Source organism: Adiantum capillus-veneris, chromosome 21 (assembly GCF_014529385.1).
Source record: "Adiantum capillus-veneris isolate H3 chromosome 21, ASM1452938v2, whole genome shotgun sequence".
Classification (NCBI taxonomy): Eukaryota; Viridiplantae; Streptophyta; class Polypodiopsida; order Polypodiales; family Pteridaceae; genus Adiantum; species Adiantum capillus-veneris.
In genome coordinates this window covers 106879185-106906120 of record NC_140951.1, presented here as the reverse complement: position 1 = coordinate 106906120, position 26936 = coordinate 106879185, and the positions used below count along the sequence as shown (strand labels likewise).

Below are 26936 nucleotides of genomic sequence, written 5' to 3'. Positions count from 1 at the left end.
CAGAAGCTGCATTCAGCTTTATGGGCATATAGAGTAGCGTACAAAACCTCAATCAGAACGACTCCGTTCAACATGGTTTATGGAATTCAAGCGATTTTGCCACTTGAATTTCTTATCCCCACACTTCGGGTAGCTAAAGAATTAGAATGGACGGGCCATGAATTATCCAATCAAATAGATATCCTGGAAAAACTAGATGAAACTAGATTGAGAGCAGTTGCATCAATCTACGTGAAAAAACATGTTATCAACATGTTATCAGCAAGGAATTTGCTACGGGGGATTACGTCTTAATGTATACCCTGAAACAACATTCCCGGAAACTCAAAAAGCGAGGCAATGGACCCTATGTGATTCATGACATATCATCTAGCGGTGCCATTAAGCTTGCGATATTAGAGGGAGAGTAGATGCCTAATTGGATTAGTGGCTGTAGATTAAAGAAGTACAACCTACCACTAACCTCAGAGATGCTTGCCAAAATCCACGCTGCGAAGGAGCGCAAGAACAAAGCAAATGAGACAAAAGCTCAAGCACAGGAGGAGGCCAGAATCAGGATTTTAAAGCGGAAACAAAAATTACAACAACAAGGACTTCCTCAACCAGCAGATACGGCTCAAATTCCTCTTTCTATAATTCACACTCACGAGCAATGGGAAATAGGGATCAATGTTCGCATCAATGTCAAACTTCCGAATGGCAGATATCAACGAGCATTGATTGACACAGGGGCAAGAGTCAATGTGGTCAACTTCTCCACTTACAAGATTCTTACCAATGAACCCTTAGTGCAATACACACAAGATTTACAAGCCGCAAACGGGGCAAAAATGCCAACATTGGAAATAGTAAACTTACCAATCAATATAGATGGAAATAGTTGTCCTCATCAATTTCTCGTAATAAAAGACGAAGGAATCAGAGAATCACTATGTTTGGGAGTTCCATGGATGAGAACGTACAATGCAGTTACCGAATGGTCAGAACATGCGCTGATGTACACACACAACTCTAACACGTACAAGACTCCATTCGCCAAAACAGATCACTCGTGGCCGATTATCCCCATCGACAAAAAGCAGTCAGCTCATCAACCAGAAACATCGAAAACGGCTGTTCGGAAAGTATGGATAAAGAAAACCGTCATGCAGAAAAAACAGAGACAGATGTGGCTGCTCAAGTCACAACTCCCGACAATAGCAACACCATATCAAAGACCTTCAAAGCTAATCCAGAGTGGAAATGGCAACCAAAGTTGGAGACAACCAAAAATTCAGCGAGACAAAGATCGAATGGAGACCAAAAAGTCAACTCAGGATGCCTAAACTAACAAAATGGCAATGGAAACCTAAGAAAATTCAGGAACCTACATTAAAATCTACAAATATGAAAAAAACTGAATACAAATGGGTTCCAAAAATAGTTGCCATCAAAAAACCAACAATCAAGGAGAGAGAAATTAAACTGCAAGCTCTTCTGTTTCATAAACAGCTGGCCTCACCATCCAAAGTCACTGAAAATTACATTCAGGCCCTGCATCTTGCACAGCACCTTGTTTCCCAATGCATTGTCTCAAACATGAGGATAGGGCCACATTACATGTCCGTGCATAGACACATATTTCAAAACCCATGCACATGCACACAACCTTCCTCCGGGACAACTCAGTTTAGGAAGGGGGGAGTAACTGCTAAATCTAGCAGCAGTCAGGACCATTAAGGGGTCCAACGTGTATATATGTACATAATGTGTGTGTTGTTTTTTTCATTTTTTAGAGTTCAATTTCGAACAAATTTGATCAACATCTGGCATTTTTTAGGGTTTTTATCATCCAACCAGCATAATAATGAGCTGTAATGACAAAATCTGGAGCATTGGGATGCTTCTAGTGAAAATATATGCTTAAGGGTGAGTATAATAATTTTTGGCTAATTTTCGCCAGTTAATAAGTATTTTCAATTTATTTCACTTAATTTTTGTTAATAAAACGTCAAAAATTAAAAATATATCACCCACAGTGGTGGAATCAAGTTCTGGAAGCAAACGCCAAAGTATCATGATAGGGTTATCAAGCATGGAAGATATGAAGCTAATCTGAAGACGTCGAATTTCAGCCTTAATGATCATGACCACATTTTCCCAGAATCGCATCAAACGGTGATACGACGCCAGAATGACGAACGGTTCGACCCGTAGGTGGTATACAAATTATCTCGAGATCAAAGGTAAGGAAAATAAGCCCTATGTCACGAAAACCTCGGGAAGAGATCGGTCAAGTAGGCCAAAAATCTAGCTCATTGTTCAATTTCCATTCTGAGAGAGAAGAGGAGAGCTTCTTGACCTAGAGCGCGTTGCCATATTGCTACTCCGTACGGATGATCGGAGCCGGCATTTCACACCAGATTTCACAGGTATGTTCCTTGTCGAGTAAAGATCAAGTGTATTGACCAAATCAAAGTTGGATTGAGTCGAATAGGTCAAGAGCCCTTAGAGGCATCATGACAAAACTTTTTCAGGGACAGAACACATCAATCTGCTCCCCACAATGTCAGGAACAAATCCAAGTGATCAGATCTCAATTTGGTGGTGGTACAACTATCTTGATCGGAGTACCCCACTGACCAAACTTGACACAGAAATTGCAAAAAGCCTTCTCTCAACCTCGCCACCAACCTGCAGGTGTCAGAAATCAATTTGGGATCTATGGTACGATCGCGATCGGTGCCCCCAGTTTCACATTTTAGAAATTTTGATATGGCCCAGGGTTAGAACTCATGGAGGAGTAGACTCTCTTGAAGTTTCATAGGAAATGCACAAAGTTTGCTCATAGAATGGGCCAAACTTGTCAAACACACCCGAATCGGGAAATTTGACCTACAACTACCAAAATTCGACTGAAAATTATGACAGATGGTTTGAAAGGAATACCGGTCGGACTAGGAGTCAACACGGTAGTAGAAAACCCTGAATGGAGCTCAGAATCTCCTACAAGAACGGAGATGACAATTTCAGTCTCAAGTGATCACACAAGGAAAGAATTTGGCCGAACTAATTTCAAAGACTAAAAGGCGACTTAGAGATGCCCAATTATCCCATTGGTATCCAAAAAATGCCTGAAAAATACACAAGTCTGGAAAATCTCCAAAGATGGGGTAAAAAGTGCCTGATCAAATCAGAATCAGACAACGGAGTAGGCTGATGATAGCAACACATCATGGAAGCAGTAAAAGCTCAAAAACTAACATCAACTAACTCCAGGCTCCAACCAGAATTCATCAGGAAAACCCAATATGGTTAGACTTAGTAAAATAAGATCAAACATTAAAAAATTGCTCTAATTTGTTCATTTTAAGTCCAAAACTTGAAAATAAATCATCAGTGGACTAGGCAGGCCTAGGAGACTAAAGCCATCTAGTTTTCACCCAAAAAAGCCCAGGTACTACGATCGCAATCGGTGTACCTCTGCAGTAGATTTTGACCAAAACCTAACGGATCCCTTGTACACATCTTGTTCAAGCCACACATCAAGCTTCAAGCCAATTGGACATCAAAAACCCATGAAAAATCAAAGTCTAGTCCAAAACTCCCTTGTAACCCAAAATTGGGACTTATAAACTCAAAAGTGGTTCAAATAAAAGACAGAGTGGACCAAAATGACCATCTAGCTATCAGCAAACCACTCATGTTATCAAATGTCATTTTGGCCTCAGTACTACGATCGGGATCTGTGTACCTCAGGCCGAGATTTGGCTCAGATATCAATCAGTCATAGCTCTAGTCTTCTTAGTCCCACTAGTGAAATATGGACAAGAATGGATGAGAATTGTTCAAGTTATGATCAGTTTTAACTTTTGAACTGCTTTTTACTAAAAGTCTAAATGCTACTGGTTGCGAAAGGAAAATCCTGACAGCTTGTGATTCTATTGACACAGAATGCCTCACCAAAAGCAAGCAAGGCAGTGAATGGCAGCACCATATGAAGTGGATGAGCTCTCTACGAACGAAAAATCTCACATCTCGGATGAAACACTAGCTCAGATCCCTGCTCACATTTTCATCCCGAAGTTTAGGGATGTTGATGGTGACATGGTAAAGACAACCATCATGCCACGGGAAATATGGAATCTCCACCGAAGGCCGGAGGTCACTGAAGCCGTGTGGGCTATTCATTTGGAGCAGTTTTTCAGATTGTAGGCATGGGGAACAGACTACATGAGGGCCCACGAGCTCATGAGCTCGATACAGTATAATGGGAAAGCGATGCTCACCGACAAGGATGGTTCGAAGGTGAAAGTAAAGATCACAAAAGACATCATCAACGAAGCTTTGCACTTCCTTCCAGGGGAACACGACTTGCTGGCAAAGACCAAGTCACTGGACAAGGAGAAGGCGTTTATCAAAGCAAAAGGAAACAAGTACAAGTACATTGACATGATATAAGATGAGTTGGAGTTACCAATGAGATTGATCTCTCAACATTTTAGGGTACAAAAGCCTCCTCGCTACACCAAGCCGCTCCTGCACATTGCAGTGGTCATGGCTCTAGAAACAGCTGAAAACAGAACCATCCAATGCGATTTGGTTCTTACATCTTGGAAAGCTTGGTCAAAGCAAATTTGAAGGGATCGGCAAAAAACAAAATCTACATGAGCGCAGGGCCAATGCTAACAAGAATAGCATACCAAGCTTTGGTAATGATTGAAGACCTACAGGAGGCCAGTTCTCAAGCGGCCTTGATTCAGAAAGCAAAGTTGATTGCTCACTCAGTAAGGACAACCACTAGCGCAACATCATCGCGCTCGGTCAAGGCATCCAACAAAAGCTCAAGTGATGAAGAAAAGACGGAGACTAAAGATGAGGGAAACCCTCAAGGGTTAAAAGACAAAGGACCATCTGAATTTGAAGAAAGCGAGGAGGAAGACACCACCACACCGCTCGGGAGAAGAAGAAGGGAAAGAAGTAAAGTGCCGCATTCGGAACTTCAAAAAGTATATGCAGAGACCCAACAAAGAATTGAGAAAAGATGGACAAAGTTGCGGGCTGACAGAAAGGCAAGGGCTGCTGCAACACAACTGACAGAAAAACGAAGGTTCAAGAAGGAAATACAAGCAAGAATAGAAGAGGTAGCTCAAATACGGGCTGAAAAATAAAGAATAGCCGCGAAACAAAAGGCTGCAGAAGTGGAGGTTTTCTTCTTAGTCCACTGAAGGAACAAAGGAGAAAGAAGTGGCTAAAGATACGAACCAAGCAGAGCAACTAAAGAAAGCTCAAAGAGAGAGGAATGTGGAAGCACCACAGGCAGCGGAATTGACTCGCCGAAGAATAATAAAGCTTTTAAAGAAAAGAAAAACGGATGCGTCTGTTTCACAGACAAGGGAAGATGCACCGAAAAAGAGGCACGTACAAGAAGTGGAGAAATCACCACCTCCTCCCTTGCCGAAATCGCCACCTCCTCCTCCATCACCTGCACACAAAGATTCTGTACCCCCTCCTGAAGCAATAGGGTACCAAGAAGCCTGTCAAGTTATGACTGATTTTGACTGCAGAAAAACCTTGCAAGATCTGGAAAAACAGTTCCGATGCCACCAAGTGGTGCTAGAAGAAAAGGAAAGACTGGTATAGGAGACTCAACACATGCAAAAATCTGGGCAAGAGGAGTTAGCGAGCCTGTGGGCACAACTGGAGCTCACAACCAAGGAAAGAGACACTAAGCGACAACAGACTCAATCTCTGATCAAAGACCTGATGGATGTCAGGACGGAGTTGACAACCAAGGAAAAAAAATGCCAAGATTTGACAGCAAGGGTAAAGAAAGCGACGGAGCATCTTGATTACGAAAGCGCAAGGTTCCAGAGAGTTAATAGTTCATACCTCATTGTCAAAAGTACTCTAACAACCTTGCTGGCGAGCCAAGAACCTACTAGAGCATTGGTCTCCACATCAGACAATGCTACAGCAGTGAACACCCTAGAGACGCTGAAAGAGGAGCTAGAGCAAGAAAAACTTCAAAGACAATTGCTTCTCTCAAGGATAATGGCCCAGACGGCGCCCAACGAGCAAAAAGTAAAAGAGCTGGAGCAGCAATTGGCAAAAGCGAGAGCCAAATTACAAACGCAGAAGCAAATCAGCGAGACACTGCTGAAAGAAAAAGAAGAACTGATTTCTCAACAACAAATCAGAAGAGATAAAGCCCATGTGCAACCGCAACTGATGGCATGCCTGACTTGCCTAAAACTTCACATGAAGGAGAACAAGGACAAGGATCAGCCGAGGCAAGCCTAGATATTAGAGATGAGCTCACCCAAAGCATTAAGGAGATGCCGAAAGGTCCAGTCAAATAATACATGCTCTATGAAGTAAAGATAATGGGGTTATCAGCACTCGCATTCTTACAGTCAGAAGAGCAAGTACAAGGGTTTGGCCATGACTACCTACCTTTTCCTTTGATATGCCACGAAGCCAACTTATGGAAGGAAAAGATGCGGCCAACCCTACCACGAAACAAAGAAGGAAATTAGGAAGGTGTAGCACTAACAACAGAAGAATCTCAGGTTCTCGTCGAAGATCACCCGAAATGGAGGCAGAAGTGGCTGGACAAGAGGCCGCAGGATCTAACACATTACCACAAAGCTCCTCAACACATCCAAATAGATCCTACCTTCTGCCCAGTTCCTCGAAGAAGGCCATGGAAGGACTTTGTAGCATGGAGAGGCTCGAAGAGACAAAAACTAAACTACCCAGTCCTGACAGCGCAAAACCCTCCTACAGTAGCCTACATAGTAAACACTCTCAATTTGACAATCACTTTGCTGCGGGATGTCCCCAACATAGCCTGTCAGATACTGGTAAAGATAGCTCGAATGATCGTCACCTGCATCCAAGTGTTCAAAGACACTGAAGGCGACGATCATCCGTGGAATCTGTTCTTAGAAGGGCATATAGGAAATTGCTGGAATTTGCAAGATTCACCACCACGACATATCCTGATGGCAATGTACTCCAGACTTATGTACCTGCCGTCACATTACTTGCAGACATTCGAGGAGGCCTTCGTCACAGGTTTTTTCGAAATCGACTCAAGAATCTTTCATCCTATGGCGAAGGACCTCAAGGCACGGTATATAGCATACCAGCACACAGCAAGTGAAAACCCTTTCAGACAGCAACAAGAAGACCTGTAGGCTGTACTCCGCAAATGAAGCTTTTCAGCAAAACTTGCCTCCTTGGAGCCCCATCAACGACCAAATCTTTGAACATGCACGAGGACGTGCAAGGATAAGGAAGGGGGGAGTGTTTGGTGGACGAAGCAATGGTCTCCAGAGAAAGAGTCGCATTTTTCAGGGAATCTACATTTTTACGGAAATATCATCCTTTTGTAAAAGACCTTCTCTAAGTCGAGAACTTGTAAATAAATTTTTGATTATTTTTTCGAGAGCATTTTCATAGTGGAGATCCAGATAGAAGTTTAGGACTTTTTGGTCGGACAAGCCATTTGTAAAGACCTAAACTATAAAGGTCATTTTTGAAAGTTTGAACATAATCCTCTTTTATCACAAGTTTTGAAGAAGACAGCGTACGTTTGAGAGCTTCCTCTTGCTCCAACTTGTAATCTTTGCTCCTATGGCTACGGTAATCCGAATTCAGATTCGTTTATTGCATTGTGTTCCTCTTACTTTGCTCTTCCATTCAAGTGTAAGCATTCAAGATTCGGTGTAGGTGTTCAACTACGAGTTTGAGACCTTAAATCGTTGTTTTGAGTGTTTAAACGCGTATTTTATGTTGTTTTGACCCTAAGAGAGGCTTCAGGGACCCTAAAACGACCCTTTGGGATCGTCTGTTCACTGTTTTTGCTGACTTTGGGATGAACGATAGTGATCCATGTACCTCTCTAGAATGTTGTGACAGTGATAGGATAGAATCTAAATAGACCCTGAAGCTCCCCTTCAAGTTTCGTGCGAATCCGATATGTTTTGCATGGTAAACGGGCGTGATGACTGTAGAGCTGTGTAGAAGGACATATGCAGATTACTTGGCTTTAGTGCGTATGATTTGCTTGCAGAGTTAGTAGTCGCATCTCATCGAGTTCACTTCATTAGGAATGACACCCTAGTGAGTTTCCATGCCTCATCCTGGTCGCTTCCCTTGTATTGATATTTTATGTTGATGCGTGAGAGCTATGCTATGGACCACCGTCGAGGGGCGACCCGCAAACTCTCTCTCTCTCTCTCTCTCTACATTTATTTATTATTTATTGTTTTAACTTTTTAAGCATGCTTCAGAAAAATATTTTCACAAGTCATAATCCTACTGTTGGGGTATAGGCCTCTGTGCCTTGCCCGGCTGCCCAGAGTCTGGACGCCCACTGACTTGTATACCTTATACGTAGCATAAGTGTATAGGGGGCTGCTCACTCTTTTGAGTCTCCCCACCCACATCATGTGTGTCTCTCCTTCTCTCTCTCTCACTCTCCGTCTGTGGTGCTCCCCGATCCCCTTCAATTGGTATCAGAGCTATGGTGACCGCGGAGAGCACGACGGCTTTGAGAGCTTCGAGGCGATAGCTCGCTCGCTCTCGACGGTAGAGAGATTAAGAAAGCTTTGAAGCTTTGTGAGAATGCAATGGGAGCTTGTGAGCTCAGTTGAGAGTGATGTATGCTCTTGTGGAAGCTCAGAAAGGAGTGAGGAAGATTGTGTGTAAGTGAAGGTGCTACCCTAAAACTGTGTGCTCAGCAACACTGTTTTCAGATTCGTTTTTCTCCTTGTAGAATGCAGATCTGAGAATTCTGTCCGGGTTAAGCTTGTGGTTTGAGGGTTTTTTGGTAGACTTGGGTAACGAAGTACGGAGGCGTTTACACACCACCGAAGCGGTCTCTTGAGAGACGCAGGTTTTTGGAGCACACAGGTGGAGCTTCTTTCACTGGTTTTCACAAAATACTTTGACAGTGATTTTGTGCTTGGATTCATGGTCTTTGCGGATGGTTTGCATATGGTTATGGCACATGGTTGATGCCCATTATATATGCATTTTGGCGAGCACTTTCAAGTGCCGGTAAGCTCTCTTGAGAGCATTGTTTTCGCATTGATCAAGTTTCTAGATTGCAAATCTTTTGGCGTTTGCTTATGCGTAGTCACTCCGTTGATGTACGTTGAGTGCGGATTGCCATTGTATGTGAAAATGTGGAGCCATTTTGGCATTTCTACTCATTGGCATTGAGTAGTGTTATGGTTTATGGTAGAGATTGTACTTGAGTTTTTTGCTCAGTTTTCAGGGGAAATTCTGTCGGGTTTTTCCCAGATTCTCGCCATAGTTTGTGATCGAGTGTTTACTCTCACTTTGACAGGTTTTGTCAGTTTGGACACAGTTTTGTGTTTTTGTATCCACTCTCGCAGGAGTGAGGAGTTGTGTATCTTTCTTTGCTTGAGACAGTGGTTTGCTCTCGGGTGGGAGAGTCTTGTGATCTCGAGCATTGTTTGCCATAGTTTTGCAGAGCTTATGCATGTATGTTGAGTGTAGTTTGATGCGCATTGATTGCTCATGGTATTGAGCTTGCAGGACAATGGTTATTTTGTGTTGATAGCCATTGTACGTCAAAACTCTGGCGAAATTTTCCCAGGAGTTTTATGCGTATCATTTATGCGATCTAGGTAGAGATTGCGGGTTGCACTCAGCATTTGCGTGCGGTGTTCTCTGCAGGTGGGAGATTTGTGCGTGTGTATGCATCGATACCCCACAGTGTGGGCTTGGTGATTAGCTCACAGATTGCAGTGTGATACTAGAGCAGGTGAGGCTTGTATTGACATTGCGGGAGCTCTATTTTGGAGTGTGTCTCACAGGTTTTACATTGTGTTTCTGGCCATATTTGTAGATAGTTTCCAAGTGTTGTTGGTGAGGTGGTTTTGCTTTCTAGTTTGCTACATTGTGCTCATGGCAGAGACAGGTGATCGATCAGATTGTGACCTCTCACAGATGCGCGTGTTTGATGGGTCAGACTTTGCGGCATGGAGAGAGTGTATGCTTGATGCATTGACACAACGAGGGTTGCATCGACCATTGAGTGGTGATGCAGGTAGACCTTCAAACATGTCTGATGATCAGTGGCAGGATCTAGAGGAGATGGCACTATCTACGCTCTCTTTGCACCTTGCGGAATCTGTATATGCTCTTGTTATGTATGAGACTACTTCGAGAGCACTTTGGCGCAGATTACATGATATGTATGATAGATCTGAGTCATCACGGACTCGTGTGAAACATGTACATTCACGAGCACGCCGACAAGTGACATGTTGGTATTGTGGTCATTCTGGACACGTTAGACGGCGCTGTTTTCGTCGTATGCGACATCGTAGGAGACATGACAGTCTCAGAGATGTATGTAGTGATGCCATGGACTCAGTTGCTTTGACATTTGATGCAGATGTAGTGTCGGAGTATACTAGTGACGGGGATGTCACTTTTACCTCGAGCTATGCACGATATGCTATACATGTGGATAGTGCACTCTCTTCGCAGTGGTTGCTAGATGCAGATGCTATGTTTCATGTCACGCCGCATCGTGAATGGTTTTGTAGCTATTCTAGGGCCGCCCAGAGTCTGGGCGCCCACTGACTTGTATACCTTATACATAGCATAAGTGTATAGGGGGCTGCTCACTCTTTTGAGTCTCCCCACCCACATCGTGTGTGTCTCTCCTTCTCTCTCTCTCACTCTCCGTCTGTGGTGCTCCCCGATCCCCTTCACCTACAAGCTTAAAGCTTAATCCTCTAAAATTTTCTCCTTGTTTCTCCACTCATTCATGCATAATCCATGGGCAGTAATGCTTCAAGCCAACCTTCACCTTGCACATATTTATCATGGCATGCAAAACTTGCAAGCCTTTTTGTGAGCTAGACAAATTTCTTAGTGGCTTTATAGAAAAATCTTGATTATATCTTCTTTTATTTGACAAAAAGTTTGTTAAAGTCAAGCAAAAAACCTTGAATCAAGAAATAAGTTTTTGAACACTTTTTTCTATAGAACATAAATTTCCCGCAACCAAAGGAGAACAATGAAGAGCTTGATAACTTCCTATTGAGGAAATCAAAATGTTTAATCAACCAAACACCTTGGTGTGAAAGGCCTCAATTATGAGAAGAGGCTAACAATAGGGTTGCCCATAATGCTAAAAATAAACTTGTAATGTGGACTTGAAACAACTATGGCAAGCAACATGCAAACAATAAAAGAGATATCGTTTTGGTTCATACATGGTTGTTTCAACTGAATTTGGAGCAGCTATAGAGTTGACTTTGTTTCCTCATCTAAGGGCAACCATGTTTATGGTAGTCCTTGTTAGGAAAATTGGAACCTACCTATGTTATCATCCTAAGGTTGACCTAATCCATGAGGCCACCATCACATAACAGTGTTGATTATGTCATTTTACATTGCATTTTTGCTTTATAAGCCCTTAATTCCACATTCTCATTGTTCTTGTTATTGATCAAAGTTCCATTTTGTGTAGCCTCTCTCACTCTCTCTGTACGTTTATTTATCATTTATTATTTTAAATTTTTTAGCATGGTTCATAGAAAATTTTTCACAAGTCGTAATCCTACAAGCTTAAAGCTTAATCCTCTGCAAATTTTGTTCTCGTTGCTCCACTCATACATTCATAATCCATGGGCAGGTAATGCTTCAAGCAAACCTTCACCTTGAACTTCTTTATTATCATGGCATATGCAAAGCTTGGAAGCATTTTTTTAAGCTAGACCAATTTCTTATGGCTTTATAGAAAAATCTTGATTATATCTTCTTTGATTTAACAAAAAGTTTGTTAAAGTCAAGCCAAAAGCCTCGAATCAAAAAATAAGTTTTTGAACTCTTTTTTCTATAGAGCATAAATTTACTGCAACCAAAGGAGAACAATGCCAGAGCTTGATAACTCCCTATTGAGGAATCAAAATGTTTGGACAACCAAACACCTTGGTGTGAAAGTCCTCGAGTATGAGAAGAGACTAACAATAGGGTTTCCCCGAGGGTTGCCCACAAGGCTAAAAGTAAATTTTTAATGTGGACTTGAAGAAACAACTACGGCAAGCATCATGCAAACAATAAAAGAGATATCATTCTTGTTCATACCCAATTGTTTCAGCTGAATTTGGAGCAACAATAAAGTTGACTTTGTTTCCTCATCCGAGGGCAACCATGTTTATGGTAGTCCTTGTTAGGAAAATTGAAACCTACCTATATTATCATCCTAAGGTTGACCTTATCCATGAGGTCACCATCACATAACAATGTTTATTATGTCATTTTACATTGCATTTTGGCTTTATAAGCCCTTAATTCCACATTCTCATTGTTCTTGTTATTGATCAAAGTTCCATTTTGTGTAGCCTCTCTCTCTCTCTCTCTACATTCATTTATTATTTATTATTTTTATTGTTTAGCCATGGTTTTGAGAAAATTATTCACAAGTCATAATCCTAAAAGATTAAAGCTTAATCCTCTACAAATTTTCTTCTCATGGCTCCACTCATACATTCATAATCCGTGGGCAGGTAATTCTTCAATCAAACCTTCACCTTGCACATCTTTATCATGGCATGCAAAGCTTGCAAGCCTTTTTTTTGAGCTATACCAATTTCTTACTGGCTTTATAGAAAGCTTGCAACTACGTATGTTATCATCCTAATTAAGGTTGACCTAATCCATGAGGCCACCATCACATAACACTGTTGGTTATCATTTTACATTGCCTTTTGCCTATATAAGCCCTTAATTCCACATTCTCATTGTTCTTGTTATTGATCAAAGTTTCATTTTGCGTATCCTCTCTCTCTCTCTCTCTCTCTCTCTACATTTATTTATTATTTGTGTGTGTGTGTGTGTGTATTCTTTGGAGCCAACAATTATGTTGTTCTTTAGCACGAACATAAACACTCATTTTTAAACTTTTAAAAGGTTACTTTTTAAGAAGCTCTTTAAAATTTCATTCTTTCATGCTTATTCCTCATTATGGCTAATATTGGTTTATCAAATATGGCATTACTATTGAGAAATTCTATGCCGCCTTGGAAAACTAGGATTTTGCTTCGAATGATGCGCGAAGGAATATGGAAAATTGTCTCACAAGAAAAATCTTAGTTTTCCAAGGAATACACACACACACACATACAAAATCATTCCTTTATATTCTACACTAATAGTTGTAGTGGTAGCTCTTGTTGACACCAAGCCTAACACACATAGTGTGGGCTTGGATGGGGTAGGGAATGGTCATTTAGTGACCATTCCCCATAATGTTGACGACCACTTGGCGACCCGACGGGATCCGGGAGCCATGTGGGAGTCAACATTATGGGAATGGTCACTAAATGACCATTCCCGGCCATCAAGGTCCAAGGGACGGGGGCCAAAAAGTGTGTCCTACAATAGCTTGAAGCACACGTATGCAATTGTTGTTTGTGCTCATATGGGATCCAGGCGAGGCAAGAAGATGGTCAAGGGGGCTCACAAGTCGACTCTGCCATACATGCAAGGTGATGTAGGCTCCATTCCTTCATTTTCTCTCCTGCCTACTGATATGGAGCTAGCTACACCAAGAAGCAAAAGGATTGTATGCGTTGGAGATGATAATGGGAAAGGGATCAGGAGCTATGCCAATTTTGAAGATCCAGGTGGTGGTAGTGCTGAAGTTGCAGGTGTGCATTCACAAAAATCTACCATACACCAAGCTACAGGCGATGTTGATCATGTACAACATGGGGAAATGGGTTGTTGCAATGCAGGCGGGTTTCTTGATGTTGATGTTGCATTGGAGGAGGAGATGCTAAATCTGGGAGAGAACTCAACCAAGCAAAAGAATAATCAGTGGGCACGGAAGAAATTTGATGCATGGAGGGAATTCTCTGGGACCGATTCTAGCATAGCTTTGGAGAAGCTGGATTTACATACTTTGAACGATCTGCTTAACAAGTTTTTCTTAGTTGTTTGCGAGAAGCATGGTGAGTTGTTTCTCTCCGACACGCTGCTGATGGGAATGCTGAGATGTTTTGGTAGGCTTTTAAAGAAAGAACAAGACTTGACAATTGCCAAAACGGGTGTGAATGAGGTGCCGTTTGATATTGCAAGGAATCCGATTTTTAAAGGAACTCAAAATTCAATTATGGTTTCCATGTGTAGATCTGTTGCGCAAGGGGTTTACAAGGATAGAAAAAAGGCATCTGTGATTGGGGTTAGTTTGGAGCAAGCATTCCTTGGCGACATCGACTTTAGCATCATGCAAGACGGGGTTGTCAGATGAGATTCACATTCTTTTGCATGTTGCATTTTTGCATCAGAGGTGGCTATGAGCTATACAAACTAGAGCGAACGATGTTTTCGTCTGAGAAATATGAGCTTGGGGATTATGTCAGGTATTTTGCTGGTCTTATTGATGTGATTTGGATTGATTTATATTTTGTGTGTTTCTTGTTGTAATACGCTGTCGTGCTGTGACACGTACATAGTGGGAACGCATGCTACAAAATCTATCTTGTATTTTTTTTAGATACATAATTATATTTCCTATAATGTACATATGCATATGTAAGTATAAAAATAAGCTTTCTATCTCATCTTATTATTTATCTCAAGGGTAATGTATTCTTACTTTACCATCAAAAAAATACTATGGGAAAAGTGTCAATAGCTCCGCCTCTTTAACTTGGGGCAAAAAAGCATTGATTCTTTATTTCTACTATTTCATTATCATCTCACACCCTAGCTAGATCCTATATCTAGGGTAAACTCCAATATATATATATTCTATGTATTTTTTATACTTTTCTTATATTTCTTTTTAAATAGCTACTAGGAGAGAATCAAATCCTAGTGGGACACTAGGTGGCATGATTTCAAAGATACACTTATTTTAATGCATTATTGCAAGCATGATTACAAAACTTTGTCAAGGAGCAATGTCATGATTTCATATGGCATGAGGTGTCCTTTGGAATCAAATGAAAGTCTAGGCTAAGGGGACCACATGAAGACTTTTGCTGCCAGAAATGGACCCTATTTTGATGAATTTTTTACACAAGGTTCCAATCCGAATTGGAGAATGATTTTAAAATGAAAATCGTAGCTAATGAGCTGAAGTTTCTGCCCATATTTTTACTTTTTTATTTGGAGCTACGGTTGAGGAGATATGATCAAAATACTGGACCCCAGTCTGCCCACATCATGCAGGGACAGCTCATTTCCAACTTTTCCAATTCCTGTTCACACTGGCTCCTCTCTTCTTGTGTAAACCCTTGTGGGTTCCCTTCACCTATAAAAGGGGACCTCTTCTTCCTTGGAAGGAACTCAAGCATTCAAGCCATTGATGAGAGGAATTCTTGAGGGAGTGAGTAGTAATGCCTAATTGTACTTAGCCCCATTAACATAAGCCCAAGCCTACACTTTCTCCTAGAGGAAAACTAGCCATTCTTGTACGCCATCCTTGGAGGATCAACTCTAATCAAAGAAGGTGTCGTACTTGGCGTATCAATCAATGTTGAATTCTCCCCTCTTCTTCTCTCTCCCATCAATAATGGTGCCGAAGGGTTTCAAGTAAGATGTGTTCTACATTGATGTTTTCTTGATTTCTTGTTGTTTTCATTTTCATCTCTAATCCAACATATATAAATGTATCTAATCTCATCTCCTTAACCAAACCTATCTCTCTCATTCTTAGTAATTCATCCTCTCTAGGTTCTCTTTGCTACAGGTACATCTCTCCCCGCAGTATCCTTATTGTCTACGGGCAAGAATAGGGCTTGGGAGGGAAACTTCTCATCTCTTCACTTCTCTCATATCTACATTTCTCACATACTATCCTAGATGAATAACCCACATGATGATCATTTCTATCGCTTTCACTCTGTACGATCTATTAGAATTAACGTATGGATTAGTCGTAAAATACACTTTCAACAACGTATAGTGTTTCTCTTCGGCCCTGAAAGGCTCAATGAAATACTTCTATCACCCGATCCCATCATACTACCTCTCATAGACTATAATTTTTCTTTTGATGTAAGCGTAGTTATCTTGCTATGAACCAAGAGGATTTGTACACACAATTAATCCCAATCACTAGACAAAATATATATATTATGGTAAGCACAAAACTACAATTCCAAAGAACAATTCGTAGCCTATTTGGTCAGCCAAGATTGAATGCCATTAACTCATCCATTAACCCTTTCATATTACCCATGATACGATATGACCATAGCCTTGATGTTTTCATCTTCGTATTGTTTTGACATTCTCTTTTGCGTTCTTTCTTTGTGTGTGTGAATGCAAGAGAGAAAGAGTGAGTCTTCTTTGATTGCACTTCTTTCCAAACCCTAGTCTTCATGGCATCTATGGTTTAACTCCTTCATATAGTTTTTGTTGAGTTCTCTCACAAACTCTCACAGCCATAAGCCCGGTGCTTTCCTGGCAAGACCGCAAATTTCTCGACATATTTTTGGTGAACCCGACGCGAATCTGCTAGGGTGAGAGTTTGTGGGTAACCATGGGTGATCATGTTGAGCAACAGGGTATGCATTTTGACCCAGTAACAATGCAAATGTTTCAAGCATTTGCAATGTTCATGCAACAACAACATGCTACTGAAAGAAGGGAGATTTCAGCAACGAAGGCCATACAAGCGGTCGTCAACAGAATGGATCAGTTCAATGGCAAAGATGTAACCAAGTACTTACGCGAGTATGTGAAGGAGATGGAGCTGCATCGCGTGTCAGAAGGTGAGATGATTCAAAGCTTTGAGCTAGTTGTTGCTCCAGAAATTAGGGAGCATGTTAGGGCAATTAAAGATGGGCATGGGAGAAATTGGGAAGAACTCAAAGTAGCTTTAAAGGAGGAATATTTCATGGAGGACTCTGAGAGAGTGACCAAAAGGACATTCTTAGAATGGGTAGTCAAGCCAAAGCAAGGACTATCAATAACAGAGCTACTTAGGGAATTTGAGCGGCGCTATGTACAACTCACTAGGACAGAAAGGGCCACACTAGATGCAGAGAAGATAGATCTTTTCTTACAAGCTGCAGGTAAAGAGTTTCAAGAAAATTTGGAGCTTCTTCTTGAAGATAAAGATGCTGAGCAAGGACTAAAGACCGACTGGAATGAGGTTGAAGGTGCTGTCTCGCTGCTTGCCAAACGACAAAGAAGAAGGGACAAGATGGTAGTAAACACTACAAGTCCTTCCACCTCAACTTCTGACAAAATGGTAAAGCCTACTTTTATCGCTCCTAAGTTTGATGAGTCCATGCTAGATGAGCTTGTGAAGGGAATGCGTGACTTGAAGGTGAAGTTTGCAAAGCTTGAAGAAAAAGGCCAACCATCAGGGCCACTTCCTAGGCAAAGACAACAACCCAAAGAAGGGTTTGTTAATAGATGTATTTGGTGTGATAGTACAAACCATGTAAGAAGGGATTGTGATGATTTTAGTGATGCTTTGTCAAAAGATGTTGTCTTTTTTAAGGATGGTAAAATCCACTTAAGAGAGACAGGTCTACCCTTGAGAACTAACTTTGGGAAGGGGGGAATGCAAACCTTAGTTGAAGATATGGCAACCAAGCATGCCACCTCTTCAGTTGAGGCAGCTACTTATGGAGTAAAAATTGAACATTTTTGTGATGAAGAAGTGAGTGACCATCATGGTCAAATTTGGCCAAATGTCATGCAATTAGCTAAAAAGGGAAAGCTTACAAAAGAGATTCTATATGAAGCAGGTGATTGCATACGTCTAGAAACAGGATGGAATGATCCAGTGGACTCATTGTCAGTGCATGCCTACATTACAAAATGCCAACAAAATGAGGCAATTGTAGAAGAGAAGCGCAGACGTGAGAATGCTGATGAAGGACCATCAAAAAGAGCTTCTAGAAGTGGGGGAAGAAGCGACTCAATGCCTTCTCAAACACCCTCAACACAAGGAGCATCTCCACCTGAAGTACTCATGGAGGAGTCTACAACAGGAAAGAAGAAAGAGCCAATGAAAGGTAAGACAAAAGGCCCAACTTATAAACTACAATCTGATATTGAGGTTGCTACAGATTTAAAGAAAGTCTTGGAGGAAAGGATCTTGAATAGCAAGATTGAGTTTACTCTGGGAGAAGTTCTTGGCATTGCAAAGCGTGAATTCCATGAGGAGATCATTGACATCATCAAGAGAAAGAGGCAAACCCTTGCTGAAGTTTCTCGTCCACAGGTTGAAGGGGAAACCTCAAAGACACAAGGGATGCAACTGCAAAATAAGGAGAATGATGGAGCTGTGGTAGGATGCTACCAATCTAGTGGGAGAGTGAAGCAAGTGTATTTCTCAAATGATGATGAAGAAGTTGAAGATATTCCTAGGAGTTACTATTCACGAAGTCATTGGGCAAGGGCTACTACAGAAACTTTGGTCAAGGTAGGTGATCTTGAAGAGCCATTTGTTGCCTTGATTGACCATGGTTCAGAAATAAACATAATGTCAAAGAGTCTCTACAACAAGTGCAAATGGCCGATGGACACAGATCATGGCTGGATGGTAAAAGTGGCAAACAATTCATCCGGTGAATTGTATGCAGCATGTCCAGGTGTGAAGGTAACAATAGGTGATGTAAAGATTGACCAAAACTTCTTTGTACAGGATACATCTTCATATCATCTCATCCTTGGACAGCCCTACATTGTGGGAGTTCGAATGGAAACAAAGGTAATGGACGATGGTTCAGCATATGCTAGGATACGTAGCAAAGATGGTAAACGTGCTGTCCAATTCCTCACAGTTTGTGTAAACCATGAAAGAAATCGTGACAACCTCAGAGAACATCCTCTACCAAAGGTGAGCAAAGAGTTTCATGATCATAGAGAAATGATGGGTTTTGGCCAAGTACCATTGTAAAGCGGGATTGCAGTGGTACAGAAAGAAAAAGGGTCTCGCCTGATCCAAAAATAGGTGAAGCATTTTCAACGAGCTCCTTGGTAACAAAGAATGGATCAGTATGTTTTACAAAACTTGAAGATTTGAAGAGATGCGAGAAGCAATATGTGCATAATGTACAAATAGGCATGAAAAAGAGTGGGTTGCTAGAGCCTACTGAAAATGTTTTGGGTTTGTGTGAACAAGTTTCTTTTGTAGATACTATGGGTGAGCTTGATGCTATAATGAGGTCTAGTGTGCATCTTGAAAATGAAGTTGTGGAAGTTTGCTCTATGGAAATGTATCAAGTAATAGAAGCCTTTAAAGAAAGCCAAACAGTTGGCCCAGAAGTCCATGTTGAAACTAAATACAAGAGTGTAGCAAAGAAGGTGAAACCAGTAGCTTCACCCTTACCACCCAAAAACAGGGAAAAGATTGAACAGGCTTCTTTACAACCAAGTTTGCGGAATCCTAAAAAGATCGGGCATACCTTCACAAAGGAGTCTTTTCAAGAGTTGCAGATTGGTTGCAAGGAGTTTCTAACACAGGAGGAGACAAAGTGCTTCAAAGAAATGCTTTCAAAGCATGGTAAGGCTTTTGCATTCGAGCCACATGAGATAGGATGTGTTGATCCTTATATTGTAGCTCCTATGGTAATTTTCACAATACCTCATGTGCCTTGGAATCTGCGGCCTATTCCGGTTCCAAAGGCTCATTTGCCAAAGTTAGTAGAGCTACTGAATGAGAAAATCAAAATGGGAATCTTGGAGCCTTCTTGTGCTCCATACTCAAACAGGTGGTTCACAGTTCCAAAGAAGAATGGTTCTCTACGCTTCATCCAAGATATGCAACCAGTGAACAAGGTGACAATTAGAAATGTAGGAACAGGTCCAATTGTGGATGAATTTGCAGAGGCGTTTGCAGGGAGGGCAATCTACTCAATGGGGGATCTCTACTCAGGGTATGATCAATTTCAGCTTGCAATCGAAAGCAGAGACTTGACAACCATGAGGACACCTTTGGGTTTGGTAAGGATGTGTACCTTGCCACAGGGAGCAACCAACTCGGTTGCACATATGATGAATGGGATGAATAAGGTCTTACGTGACTTTATTCCTCAAATCACAATGCCTTTCATTGATGATTTGCCTATCAAAGGATGTGAAGAAAATGACAAAGATGAAGCTTTGGATCTCAAGGGATGTCGCAGGTTTGTGGTAAATCACATAAATGATTGTGATAAAATTTTGTCTAGGTTGGAAGAAGTGAATCTTACATTGTCAGGGAAAAAGTCTATGTTTGGTGTCAAAGAAGTGCTCATTGTGGGGCACATGTGCGGGCCATATGGTAGGAAACCTTGTCCATCAAAGGTAGATGCCATCCAAAGAATGAAAGAAACATGCACTAACATCACTAAGGTTAGAAGGTTTCTGGGAGCATGTGTCTTCTATGTTATTTGGATTCCACATTATGCACATGTAGCTGATCCTCTTTATCAGCTGCTTAGAAAGAATCAAAAGTTTAAATGGACAGAAGCACATGTAAAATCCATGAAAAAGCTAAAGGAGTTACTCCAGTCAGCAACGACTTTAAGAAAGGTAGACTATGAGTGTCAAAGGCCAGTGATTGTGACAGTCGATACCAGTCCTACAGGGATTGGATGGGCAATAGGGCAAGATGACAAAGAAGGACACAGGTATGTGGTAAGATTTGGAGCAAAGGTACTAAGTGCTCGCCAAAGAAACTATCCACAGATAAAGAGAGAGTTATGGGGTATGGTTACAGCCTTGAAAAGTGGGAAAGAGTACCTAATTGGTGCATGTGTGGTTGTAGAAACAGATTGTCTACCACTTCTTGGGATGATTACAAGCTGCTCAACACCAGACATTGCTATGTTGCGGTGGATTGCCTACATTAAGTCCTTAAATCCCGAGTTTAAGCACATTGCAGGTAAAGACAATACAGTGGCAGATATGCTATCAAGGGCAAGGTATGAAGATGAGTCACAAATGATTGATGAGGGAGATGATGTAGGCACAAAATTCTATTCTATCTCTCATGTCAAAGGTAACAATGTCTACATGACTAATTCACTTGAATTGTTCTTGAAAGATCTTTATGAAGGTGATTGGCTTTCTATTGGAAGGTACTTGAGTACTCTAACAAAACAGGATGATTGGTCTGAACAAGAATTCAAGAGAATACGCAGGAAAGCATATGGGTACTTTTTAAGGGATGGTTACTTGTGGAAGCATCCTAAACAAAAGGGTGCTACACCACAACGGGTTATATGTAAAAAAGAGACTCAAGTAAAGCTCATGCAAGAGTTTCATGAGAGTCTATGGGCTGGACACAGGGGTGTGTGGGTAACCTTCTCCAAGTTGAAAGAAAAATACTGGTGGAAGGGTATGTATAAAGATGTATCTCAGTTTGTAGAGTCATGTGTAACTTGTCAAATGTATTCAAATGTTCGACATCGTGATGGATTGCACCCTACATATCCACTAGCCATGCACTATAAATGGGTTGTGGATCTAGTCACGATGCCTTTAGGACTCTGGCAGATGAGATACTTGGTTCTTGCACGAGAGGACCTAACTAACCAGGTTGAAGGAAGAGCATTAAGAGCTAAGACCACAGAAGCTGTGTGCAAATTCCTTCTTGATGAGGTGATTTGCCGTTATGGTTGTGTGGGAAAAATCACTGCAGATCGAGGTGAACTGGATGCCGAAGAAGCAAGGGAGTTCTTTTCTAGATTAGGGATCAAGCTTTCTCTTACTACAGCTTACAACCCTGAAGGCAATGGAAAGAGTGAAAGAGGGCACCCTCCTATCATCAAAACTTTGGCCAAGGCTTGTGAAGGAAGAGTTGGTGAGTGGCCAAAACTGTTACCATATGCTTTATGGGCTGATCGTACAACACATAGCTCAGTAACTGGCTACATGCCTGCGGAGCTAATGTATGGTCAAAAGCCAGTGATGCCGATTGAAGATACAAATCCCACATGGAATGTACTACCTTGGCAAGAGGGGCTTAGCAGGGAAGATCTCCTTGCATTGCGCATAAGGCAACTAGAGAGAAGACCTGGAGACATTGAAGCTGCAAAAGAACGACTCAAAAATGCAAGATTGAAAAACAAGGACTACTTTGATAAGCGACATCGGCTTAGGAGCAAAGCAATTGACAAAGGTGACTGGGTTTTAGTGTATGATAGTAGCCTTGATAACCAACACACAGTCATGCGTAAGTTTTCAAAAAGATGGTTTGGACCATATGTTGTAAAACATGTGCATGAAAATGCTACTTACAGCTTGGCTGAACTAGATGGCACAGAAGTAAAAATTCCCATTGCAGGAAAAAGGATTAAAATGTTTAAGAGAAGAGGAGACAATGATCTCGAAGATATGGATGAGGAAGAAGAGAGAAACACAGGTGAAGATCAAAGTGAACATGAAGCCCTGGAATCATCCAGTGAAGAAGAAGACAAGGAAGATGTACAATCTTACAAAGAGACAATGTGGCACATACCGGAGGATGTGCAGGTTTAGAGGGGGTGGATGTCGTGCTGTGACACGTACATAGTGGGAACGCATGCTACAAAATCTATCTTGTATTTTTTTTAGATACATAATTATATTTCCTATAATGTACATATGCATATGTAAGTATAAAAATAAGCTTTCTATCTCATCTTATTATTTATCTCAAGGGTAATGTATTCTTACTTTACCATCAAAAAAATACTATGGGAAAAGTGTCAATAGCTCCGCCTCTTTAACTTGGGGCAAAAAAGCATTGATTCTTTATTTCTACTATTTCATTATCATCTCACACCCTAGCTAGATCCTATATCTAGGGTAAACTCCAATATATATATATTCTATGTATTTTTTATACTTTTCTTATATTTCTTTTTAAATAGCTACTAGGAGAGAATCAAATCCTAGTGGGACACTAGGTGGCATGATTTCAAAGATACACTTATTTTAATGCATTATTGCAAGCATGATTACAAAACTTTGTCAAGGAGCAATGTCATGATTTCATATGGCATGAGGTGTCCTTTGGAATCAAATGAAAGTCTAGGCTAAGGGGACCACATGAAGACTTTTGCTGCCAGAAATGGATCCTATTTTGATGAATTTTTTACACAAGGTTCCAATCCGAATTGGAGAATGATTTTAAAATGAAAATCGTAGCTAATGAGCTGAAGTTTCTGCCCATATTTTTACTTTTTTATTTGGAGCTACGGTTGAGGAGATATGATCAAAATACTGGACCCCAGTCTGCCCACATCATGCAGGGACAGCTCATTTCCAACTTTTCCAATTCCTGTTCACACTGGCTCCTCTCTTCTTGTGTAAACCCTTGTGGGTTCCCTTCACCTATAAAAGGGGACCTCTTCTTCCTTGGAAGGAACTCAAGCATTCAAGCCATTGATGAGAGGAATTCTTGAGGGAGTGAGTAGTAATGCCTAATTGTACTTAGCCCCATTAACATAAGCCCAAGCCTACACTTTCTCCTAGAGGAAAACTAGCCATTCTTGTACGCCATCCTTGGAGGATCAACTCTAATCAAAGAAGGTGTCGTACTTGGCGTATCAATCAACGTTGAATTCTCCCCTCTTCTTCTCTCTCCCATCAATAATGGTGCCGAAGGGTTTCAAGTAAGATGTGTTCTACATTGATGTTTTCTTGATTTCTTGTTGTTTTCATTTTCATCTCTAATCCAACATATATAAATGTATCTAATCTCATCTCCTTAACCAAACCTATCTCTCTCATTCTTAGTAATTCATCCTCTCTAGGTTCTCTTTGCTACAGGTACATCTCTCCCCGCAGTATCCTTATTGTCTACGGGCAAGAATAGGGCTTGGGAGGGAAACTTCTCATCTCTTCACTTCTCTCATATCTACATTTCTCACATACTATCCTAGATGAATAACCCACATGATGATCATTTCTATCGCTTTCACTCTGTACGATCTATTAGAATTAACGTATGGATTAGTCGTAAAATACACTTTCAACAACGTATAGTGTTTCTCTTCGGCCCTGAAAGGCTCAATGAAATACTTCTATCACCCGATCCCATCATACTACCTCTCATAGACTATAATTTTTCTTTTGATGTAAGCGTAGTTATCTTGCTATGAACCAAGAGGATTTGTACACACAATTAATCCCAATCACTAGACAAAATATATATATTATGGTAAGCACAAAACTACAATTCCAAAGAACAATTCGTAGCCTATTTGGTCAGCCAAGATTGAATGCCATTAACTCATCCATTAACCCTTTCATATTACCCATGATACGATATGACCATAGCCTTGATGTTTTCATCTTCGTATTGTTTTGACATTCTCTTTTGTGTTCTTTCTTTGTGTGTGTGAATGCAAGAGAGAAAGAGTGAGTCTTCTTTGATTGCACTTCTTTCCAAACCCTAGTCTTCATGGCATCTATGGTTTAACTCCTTCATATAGTTTTTGTTGAGTTCTCTCACAAACTCTCACAGCCATAAGCCCGGTGCTTTCCTGGCAAGACCGCAAATTTCTCGATAACGCATGTGTGTTTCAGATTTTGTGAGAGATCAAGCAAAAACTACAAAGTTGATCTAAATCACTTTAGTCGGAGCACTTTCAACCTCCTGTGGACCGTGCACGACGAGGATGTGCTAGCAACATATGAACAACTAATGTGTCACATGCCGATGATTGTCTTGGGTGACAAGAATCTGGGTTTTATGTTTTTGCAACCCATTAATAATCCTCGAACACATGTGAGTTTAGGTTTTCTGTGTCAATGATTGTAGCAACTTTGTGTATTCTTTTCAATTGGATGCATTTTCTTGTCGTTTTCTGTGTGTAGGTATGGTATAGTCGGAATAGGGTAACAGTGAAGGTATTGGCGGGGCTTGTGAAGAGTATTGGAGAAAGATCAGGGAATTTCAGCAACAAGTCGTTACGCAGCAATACATGTGTTACAAGAATGAGCCTTGGGCAGGTGCCATGTGAGGTGGGGATGTTAGTTATTGGCCACAAACATCTTACGTCATATGAGAGGTATGATATGTCGAATGAAGTTCGTATGGCTGCGCCGTAGGAGATTTTTTTTGATCCGTATGATGAATCTGGAAAGCTTAAAGCTTACCCGCAAGTACTGGAAAACAAATTCAGTAATTTCTGTGAGAACATAGAAGGTTCTTATCTTTGACTTAAAAGATTTTGAAGATTACTTTGTGCGATGTATATTTTGTGATACATATATACTTGTGCAGGGAATATATAGAGCAAGGATTGTAAAAGTGGTAGCAGGCAAACGAAGGCTGGGAATATCATGCCTATTGGCAACATGGAGTGTAGATCTGCTGATGACAAGGGACTCGGTAGGAAGAATCCTAGTCTTCAAGGGATAGTGCTTATGCCATACAAGATTGGAGATGACATTCTGTTTGATGAGGAGCTACTCAATCACCTTTTGCAGGAGACGGCTCGTGTATTGAATGTGGCTGCCCAGAATTTTCAAAGTCGTGGATTCTCTCTTTTGTCACCACTGGAACATTCAACAATTGTGTGATCATTGTGTTATCAAGAAAGGAGAATGTTCCATCTAAACTAGGGGTTTAATCTGGCTCATGACATACATAAGTAAATAGATTTTGGATAGTCGTGGTTGCGAATTGGCACATTCTCAGCTTGGGACAATGAACTTTTTTAGTTTGTGAAAGTTATCAACAGTCTTATTTTGTGACATAAATCTTCCTATAAGTTTATGACAGTCACCTTCACTGAGCTTGTGACACACTCAGTTCTGAGTGAACTTTGTTCAGATGACATATTGGGTGAGACAGTTTTAGTGACACGGTGAGTTCTGACTGCACAATAATTAGTGAGATAATTTTAGTGTCATCATTTCTTCTAAGTGCTAATGTGTCAGATTGTGGTTTAATCACAGATGCTGATGTGTTGTGTTGTGGATGGCAGAGCTAAATGAAGTGATGTTTTTTATTACAAATGCTGACTTGTTGTAGATCTAGCGATTGTTCATAAAATTCCTGTTAGTCTATGGAGTAGATAGATAGCTCAGATTGCCTGCCTCCTGACCCTAGACCTTGACAGAGATGTTCCAAGTGCTTCTAATGATTTTCTCATAGAAACCCTAAATCATGAATGAGATTTTAATTTGTGTGGGACTTGGAGATTACATTCCACTTGCCTATCTCCACCCTTTAGAAAATAACCACCCTTGAGGACGTCTCCATGCATCATTACTCGAGAAATATTCATGAGAATCCTTACTTTATGATCATTCAGGTTGAGTTTCAAGTCATGATTGCAAAAAGTGTGGAGAGCCTTGAAGTCCTTTGTTTTCGACTCTTGATGTAGAGGTTGTACACAGCACTTTGGGTATTCCCTCATGTTCTCTCTCCATCAAGGTCAGGGTCAAGGGGCTTTTGATCTAGGCCGTCTATCTACTTGCCATTATCAATTGTACTTAACACTGCATTTGTTGGATGCTTGCCAAATTAGCATGCATAATCTGCATTATGCCAACCATCAGCCTCTATAGCTCAACCTATAACAAGTCAGCAGCTGGAAGTCCACTAGCTACCACCACCTCAACACCCAAAATGGTGACAATTTGTAGCACCTCAGTCTGACAATCCACAGCTTTGTGTGCTCTGGCCCCCCTCCACTCGACTCTTGACGGGAGGAAAAGGTCCCTTGAGGACCTTTCCTCCATAATTCATGCTCCAAGCCTGGCTCTCAACCTCCACCTGGTCACATGCATTATGGGGAATGGTCCCTTGAGGACCTTTCCCTACCCCGTCAAGGTCGCTGGTTGGTGGGAAGTGGCCCTCCTCGCCCTTCATCAGCTGTCAGTTTTGGAGTGAAATCTTTACTACAGCCGATGGATTGACGATAGGTCTGTAGTTGTAATAATCAAGCAGCAGCTTCTCAATCATCCCGAATGATTCCTAGCCCTGTCAGCAGTCATAATTAATTGAT

General features: G+C 41.1%; 1 pseudogene; it reads left to right on the top strand.

The window, feature by feature from the left end:
- Positions 1-13456: 13456 nt before the first annotated feature.
- LOC147431486 (uncharacterized) lies at positions 13457-25553 on the top strand (annotated as a pseudogene).
- Positions 25554-26936: the final 1383 nt, after the last annotated feature.